This window comes from Schistocerca gregaria, chromosome 7 (assembly GCF_023897955.1).
Source record: "Schistocerca gregaria isolate iqSchGreg1 chromosome 7, iqSchGreg1.2, whole genome shotgun sequence".
Lineage (NCBI taxonomy): Eukaryota > Metazoa > Arthropoda > Insecta > Orthoptera > Acrididae > Schistocerca > Schistocerca gregaria.
This window is the reverse complement of record NC_064926.1, coordinates 540,843,039-540,851,373: the sequence shown is the minus strand read 5'-3', so window position 1 is coordinate 540,851,373 and position 8,335 is coordinate 540,843,039. Positions and strand designations below refer to the sequence as shown.

The following is an 8,335-nucleotide window of genomic DNA, read 5'->3' as shown; positions in this document are numbered from 1 at the left end:
CAATACGCCATTCTCCAGGGCTGCATCAGCGCATCAGGGATTCCATGCGATGGAGGGTGGATGCGTGTATCCTCGCTAAAGGAGGACATTTTCAACATTTCCTGTAACAAAGTGCTTGAAGTCACGCTGGTACGTTCTGTTGCTGTGTGTTTCCATTCCATGATGAATGTGATTTGAAGAGAAGTAATAAAATGAGCTCTAACATGGAAAGTAAGCGTTTCCGGACACATGTCCACATAACATATTTTCTTTCTTTGTGTGTGAGGAATGTTTCCTGAAAGTTTGGCCGTGCCTTTTTGTAACACCCTGTATATCATGTTATGTCCTATCTGTAGTCATGTTCTTGCTAAGCAAAATTACTGTCGATACATTCCTTTTATGGCTCTGCAACATATTTAGTGAAATTATTTCAGTAACGACAAGGTTGATCGAGGGCAAACGTTAAAGAACAATACGATACTTCATACACAAGTTACAGAGCGTTTTTAAATTTTTGAACTCTTTTTTATACTCTACTCGTAGGAGTGGGATGGGCAGTTTGGGACCTGGACCATTGAATTTGTATTGGGTCAGTTATCAGACAAGCTGATAATGAGGCAGATGGGGAATCCCAATTGAGAATAAGTTCGGGTGGGGTGGTGGGGGGATGGCTTGCCAGCTCCCACATACAACCGGGGGAAACCTCCCTAAAACCTTGGTCGGAATTGGATGGATTGGACGCACATTAATTTATTTGTAGAGCAACTACCTTGGGTGGTGGGGGCATCACTCTCACATAGTTGCAGATGTATGGTGTGACTGCAAATTCTAACTGTGAGAACGTTCCATGTTGCTAATGTAATGGCATGCAATGAAATTCTGTTCAGTTGAATGTTGTCGTAAGTCTGTATCAGCACTTACGTAATAGTTTCTTAAAAATGTTGTTTTCACACCCTACAAAACGAAGACGGTGCTTCTGTGCAGAAGTTACTTCTTCTTCTTCAGTAGCGCTACAGCCCTTGGTGAGCCTTGGCTTCTTCAACAATCTTCCTCCACACTTCTCGGTTATTTGCTGCTCTTTTCCACCCCCGGACTCCCATATTGGTGATATCTATTATTACCTCGCCGATGCATCTTCTTCTAGGTCTCCCTTTTCGCCTAACTGAATGGATCATAGCTTTCATCATTTTCTTTGGAATTCTATCCTCTGCCATTGTCTCCAAGTGTCCTAGCCATGGTATTCGCTGTGTTTTCACAAATTTTACTATGTCCCTGCCTTGTATTATCTCTTGTAATTCGGCATTGTAGCGTATTCTCCCGCCTTCTTCCTTCCTTGTTGGCCCATAGATTTTGCATAATACACTCCTGGAAATTGAAATAAGAACACCGTGAATTCACTGTCCCAGGAAGGGGAAACTTTATTGACACATTCCTGGTGTCAGATACATCACATGATCACACTGACAGAATCACAGGCACATAGACATAGGCAACAGAGCATGCACAATGTCGGCACTAGTACAGTGTATATCCACCTTTCGCAGCAATGCAGACTGCTATTCTCCCATGGAGACGATCGTAGAGATGCTGCATGTAGTCCTGTGGAACGGCTTGCCATGCCATTTCCACCTGGCGCCTCAGTTGGACCAGCATTCGTGCTGGACGTGCAGACCGCGTGAGACGACGCTTCATCCAGTCCCAAACATGCTCAATGGGGGACAGATCCGGAGATCTTGCTGGCCAGGGTAGTTGACTTACACCTTCTAGAGCACGTTGGGTGGCACGGGATACATGCGGACGTGCATTGTCCTGTTGGAACAGCAAGTTCGCTTGCCGGTCTAGGAATGGTAGAACGATGGGTTCGATGACGGTTTGGATGTACCGTGCACTATTCAGTGTCCCCTCGACGATCACCAGAGGTGTACGGCCAGTGTAGGAGATCGTTCCCCACACCATGATGCCGGGTGTTGGCCCTGTGTGCCTCGGTCGTATGCAGTCCTGATTGTGGCGCTCACCTGCACGGCGCCAAACACGCATACGATCATCATTTGCACCAAGGCAGAAGCGACTCTCATCGCTGAAGACGACACGTCTCCATTCGTCCCTCCATTCACGCCTGTCGCGACACCACTGGAGGCGGGCTGCACGATGTTGGGGCGTGAGCGGAAGACGGCCTAACGGTGTGCGGGACCGTAGCCCAGCTTCATGGAGACGGTTGCGAATGGTCCTCGCCGATACCCCAGGAGCAACAGTGTCCCTAATTTGCTAGGAAGTGGCGGTGCAGTCCCCTACAGCACTGCATAGGATCCTACGGTCTTGGCGTGCATCCGTGCGTCGCTGCGGTTCGGTGCACCTTCCGCCGACCACTGGCGACAACATCGATGTACTGTGGAGACCTCACGCCCCACGTGTTGAGCAATTCGGCGGTACGTCCACCCGGCCTCCCGCATGCCCACTATACGCCCTCGCTCAAAGTCCGTCAACTGCACATACGGTTCACGTCCACGCTGTCGCGGCATGCTACCAGTGTTAAAGACTGCGATGGAGCTCCGTATGCCACGGCAAACTGGCTGACACTGACGGCGGCGGTGCACAAATGCTGCGCAGCTAGCGCCATTCGACGGCCAACACCGCGGTTCCTGGTGTGTCCGCTGTGCCGTGCGTGTGATCATTGCTTGTACAGCCCTCTCGCAGTGTCCGGAGCAAGTATGGTGGGTCTGACACACCGGTGTCAATGTGTTCTTTTTTCCATTTCCAGGAGTGTATTTTCCGCTCCGTGGTTCTTGGTGCATTTTTATCGTGTTCTGTCAACGTCCATACCTCTGAGCCGTATGTGATAATTGGCGAACTAGGGAATTATATATTAGCACTTTCGTTTTTCTTGTAACAAGGCTGTTTTTGGAAAGTTGCATATTTGCAAAGTAAGCTCTGTTTCCTGCTTGTATTCTTTCCCTTATAGCCTTTCCAATACTGTTATCATTTGTTATTAGGGCTTTCAAGTAGTTAAAAGAGGACACTCCATTGAAGCATTTGCCATTGATGTTTAGGTTTTTAGGGGTTCTTCTGGCCTCAGATTGTGACATTACCATATATTTTGTTTTGTTTTCATTTACTATGAGGCCAATTTTTAAGGCTTCTGTTTCCATTGCCCGGTATGTTTCTAGGAGAGTATTGATATTTCTTCCTACTATAGCAATCTCATCAGCGTATGCACATATCCGGCTAGTTTTCATAAATATGACTCCTCTTTTGTTGATTTTATTTACAATGGAGAGACTATCTCCTTGCTTCGCACCTTTATTAAAGTCAAAACTTTCACTTGTTGTGCTAGGGACCTTTACTTTTGCTCTTGTCTCTGTCATTGTCATTCTGATTAGTCTTATTAATTTAGCACATATGCCAACTCCTTTCAGTACTCTGTGTAGTTCTTGCCGATTTATGGTGTCAAAGGCTTGTTTGAAGTCGATGTGCAGAAGTTGCTGGGACACTGCAATGTCTCACATTCCTTCGAGCTCACAGTGACGAATGTTCTGCAGTGGCGCAATGTGAAGAGTGCAGTACTGTGCAGGGATGGGTTGCAAGGTGAGTCGCCGGGAGGGTGCAGGCCTTTGGTAGCTCACGCGAACAGTACCAGAGAGTCAAAAACCTCATTGAGATTCGTGCCGCCACACTCGCTGCGGTGGCCAGCGGACAGCCAGGAGAGGGGCGGGCACGTCGACACTGAGGCCCTGGAGCCTGCTCAGAGGTGCGTGGTGCTCCAGACAGCAGCAGAGTGCAGGCGTGCCAGGGCCCTCACGGTAGGACGACAGCCGCTGCTGGCAAGGGGGGAGGGGGGTGGGGGTGACGCGTGCTCTAGCATAGGAGGGTGAGCGGGTGTGCCAGCAGTCACGCTCCTGTGACCCCCCCCCCCCCCCCCCCAGGGCAGGAGTCGGGATGAGCCTGAAGGCGCATCACCAGTAAGAAGTACAGGGAAGAGGACTTAGTGCCAGCCAGCAGATGGTCCCCGGTGGCGGAGGCCCGAACTCGTGGCGACTTCGTGCTGGGTACCTGTTCTTCTTCATCTTTCCGCCATTGTGCCGATCTTTTCGGTACTCAATAGCACCGAACGGTCTAGTACTCGAATTACAGTCTCTGCGTTATTCAGTATGCATTTCGGTAGCAATGGCGTTCGGGTCTAGAGAACCGAAGCGTTGTTGTCGGTTCGCGTCGCGCAAGCCAATCAAAAGCAAGCGACGGCAGATCCGCGCATGCGCACTGCAGCGCGCACAGCGCCACCAACACAAAGCGGCTAGTAGACGAGACAGGCGCGCTATTCTTCCAAGTACCGAAAACTGCGTTTACGTTGCCATAACGCATGACGCCGCATTCCATAGAGCATTCATCGCCTTTGCCTCCTCCTTAACAGTATCAGGCGCAGTATATCCATTTCCATGATTCTCAGCTGAAATGCATAAAAATATTTACAGTTTCCCTGACTGCATGTCTCCATGCATGCATAATAACGATAGCGTATTTGATTGTATTCCGCAGATTGTCGTAAATGCCGCATTATGTCGTCTTATTCTCATTCACGCTGACATCGTGTTTTGGATTTTACGTTTCGCAAAATGAGTTAGGAATAGTGTGTAATACCACATGGTACTAATACATCTATAAAAAGACCCGAAAAATTGATTCTGAGAGTTTCAAATAATAAGAAGATAAACAGAATATGGTTATAACTCGCTCCTAGAGATCCAAATGATTAAGCAGCCCACTTCCCTATACGATACGTCAACGATTTGGGTCTTAAAAACAAAATTGAAAAAAAAAAAAAACGCATTTTCCAGAGCTCCTGCAGTTAGTCGAGGTTTATAACATGCATCTCATGAATGAAAATGTTTCGTATAAGGTGTTACAGTCTAAAAATATTACGGCAGAGCATCTCTGTCTACTGTGGTCGAGGATTCGATCTCAGATAAACACTTGTGACAAGCAAGATTATGAAAATGACTGCTGCTAGTTAAATTCCCAGTAATTTAAGTTGTGCTCTTAGATTCCTGTGTAACCTCATACTCGGAAATAGCTACATATTAGGAAAAAATGATGTATTATTTCTGACAAGAAAAAAATATAAAGGTCACTGTCGACAATTTCATCTCCAATAATATTTCGTGTTTTAAACACACAGAAATCACGAAATCATTACTGAGGAAGTGCGCTCTTACATCTAAGTAATAACGAATATTGCAGAAAAATCTTAACTTACACGAATAACAATGTCTCAGAACGCGTTGGATATATGAAGAGGAAAAAAACATTTCCGTTCACCCATGCGCGAACCCGTGTTCTGTCGTGTCACATGCCCGCGCCCTAACCACTTTTGACCGCGCCAAACAACAGATACGTTTTGCTCAATTCTTGTAGTACTGGTAGAGGACTTCGCTGTCAAACAGTGCTCCGTAAGTCATAAATGCGGGGGCCGAACCGCACACAATAACCCTGGGTTCGGTGTGGGGCGGACTGCGGTAGTCGTCTTGGGGTTGTGGACCACTGCGGCTACAGCGCGGACGGAGCCTCTCCGTCGTTTCTAGGTCCCCGGTCAACATACTATACAATACATACAAGTCATAAATGCGTGATAGTTTGGATGTTTCCAATATTAGGCTTCACATAATTGCGTTCCGTTGTTACTTGAAAGTTGTAAACACGTTTCGATAGTTACTAACTAACCCATTTGTGGGAAAAAGTTCACAAAGGCACTTGTAACGTCAGTTCATACTCACGTAATATACGTTAGCAGAGCCGATGTCTTGATATTTAATGATCTTTAAACTCTCATTTGCATAAAAATAACACGTATTTTGAGAGAATATTGACTGGAAACTTTTTTTATGTAAACATCCACAGTAACAACCTAACGTAACCACATTTCTAACAAAGGAAAATAGTCAATTATGAACTCACTTTCCAACCGGACGCATACTCAGGTGATTCTTTAGTAACACTGTCACGAAATCCAAAGCTAAAACCGCAAATGATAGGTGTACATAAACGACAGCTCACCGATCGACAAGACCAGCGAATCTCCTCCACTTTTCCTGCAGGTTGTCTTATGATCAAATAAATACAATTTTCAGTTTGAAGATGGATGACCACGTTTCCAGTAGTTCAACTGGCAAGTCGTCTGTTTATTAATTTTGAATCAAAATAATGTTAGCTTTGCTACTTACGCTGATCGGTACAAGTTTAGAAATAGTTTTCAGTTCAACACACCAACAATTAGATGTCAATCTCCGCCCGTATCACAGTCCACAGAACCGGCGATCGTCACAGTGTCTCTTCTGTCCTAAATAACACCAAAGGCCGTGTCGTCTGTAACTGAAAAACTGTCACGGTGTTGTCGCCTTTGGGAAAAGTGTTGTGACTCGCCGATCTTTCAAAGCGCCGCCGCGCAGTTAACGCGCGATTTGACTGTTACCGTGTACATATGCCTTACTTTGTCTACTTGCTCTGCGACTTACATGTATTGGGTCGTCTTTGAAATATATGTGTTCAACTTGACGTTATAACAAAAAGATTCCGGACTAGTCCACCATTCGGATCTCCAGGAAGGGACTGCCAAGGGGGAGACGATCATGAGGAAAAGACTGAATAACCAACGAAATGGTAACGTTCTGTGAATCGGTGCGTGGACTGTCAGAAGAATGAACGTGGTAGGGAAGCTAGAAAATCTGAAAACGGAAATGCTAAGGCTCAATCTAGATATAGTGGAGATCAGCGAAGTGGAATGGAAAGAAGACAAGGATGTTTCCAGAATGAGATTTTTTCACTCTGCAGCGGAGTGTGCGCTGATATGAAACTTTCATGGCAGATTAAAACTGTGTGCCCCACCGAGACTCGAACTCGGGACCTTTGTCTTTCGCGGGCAAGTGCTCTACCATCTAAGCTACCAAAGCACCACCACGCCCGGTATTCACAGCTTTACTCCTGCCAGTATCCGTCTCCTACCTTCCAAACTTTACAGAAGCTCTCCTGCAAACCTTGCAGAACTAGCACTCCTGAAAGAAAGCTGCAGAGTGAAAATCTCATTCTGGAAACATCTCCCAGGCTGTGGCTAAGCCATGTCTCCGCAATATCATTTCTTTCAGGAGCGCTAGTTTTGCAAGGTTCGCAGGAGAGCTTCTGTAAAGTTTGGAAGGTAGGAGACGGATACTGGCAGAAGTAAAGCTGTGAGTACCGGGCGTGAGTCGTGCTTCGGTAGCTCAGATGGTAGAGCACTTGCCCGCGAAAGGCAAAGGTCCCGAGTTCGAGTCTCGGTCGGGCACACAGTTTTAATCTGCCAGGAAAGTTTCAAGACAAGGATTTTTAATAAGAAGAATTTAGGTTGAAAATGGTATAACGGGACTAAGATTCGTTATAGATAGGAAGGTAGTGTAGAAAGTGTGTTACTATGAACAGTTGAGTGGTAGGGTTTTTCTCATCATGATCGACAGCAAGCCAACACCGATAGCTACAGTTCATGTTTACATGACAATGTACCAAGCATAGGGTCAAGGTATAGAGTAAGCGTATGAGGATGTTGAACGGGTAATGCAGTAGATAAAAAGCACTCCGTCTTCAGGCCACAAGTGGCCCATCGGAACCATCCGACCGCCGTGTCATCCTCAGATAAGGATGTGGATAGGAGGGGCGTGAGGTCAGCACACCGCTCTCCCGGTCGTTACTATTCGGTCGAGTAGCTCCTCAATTGGTATCACGAGGCTTGAGTGCACCCCGATTAATGGCAACAGCGCATGAAGGCCCGGATGGTCACCCATCCAAGTGCCGGCCACGCCCGACAGCGCTTATCTTCGGTGATCTGATGGGAACCGGTGTATCCACTGCGGCAAGGCCGTTGCCCCAATGCAGTACATAAATGGAGGTGAAAATGTAATAGACGTGGGTGATTGGAATGAGGTTTTAGGGAAAGGAGTACAAAGCGCTGTAGAAGAATATGGGCTTGCTTGTAGGAGCGACAGAGGAGAAAAACTGATTGAATTCTGCAATAAATTTCACCTAGTAATAGCGAACACTCTGTTCAAGAATCACAGGAGGAGGAGGTATGCTTGGAAAACTTCAGGAGGTACAGAAATATTCCAGTTAGACTACATCATGACCAGGCAGAGAATCCAAACTCAGGTGTTGGATTATAAGGAGCAGATAAAGGTTCAGACGCAGTTTAATAATGATGAAAGAGACTAGTCAGAAAGAATCAACGCGCAAAGATGTGGGGCACGCAAGTACTAAGGAATGATGAACACGCTTGAACTAAATGGAAATGAGCGTATGGCATTGTTGGCCGGGAGGCCCCATCTGGGAAAGTTCGGCAGCCGAA

The 8,335-nt window shown here is 46.6% G+C and overlaps 1 pseudogene; it reads right to left on the bottom strand.

Annotated features, from left to right (window-relative positions):
• Positions 1 to 7,742: 7,742 nt before the first annotated feature.
• LOC126282569 (5S ribosomal RNA) lies at positions 7,743 to 7,860 on the bottom strand (annotated as a pseudogene).
• Between the last annotated feature and the right edge of the window lie 475 nt (positions 7,861 to 8,335).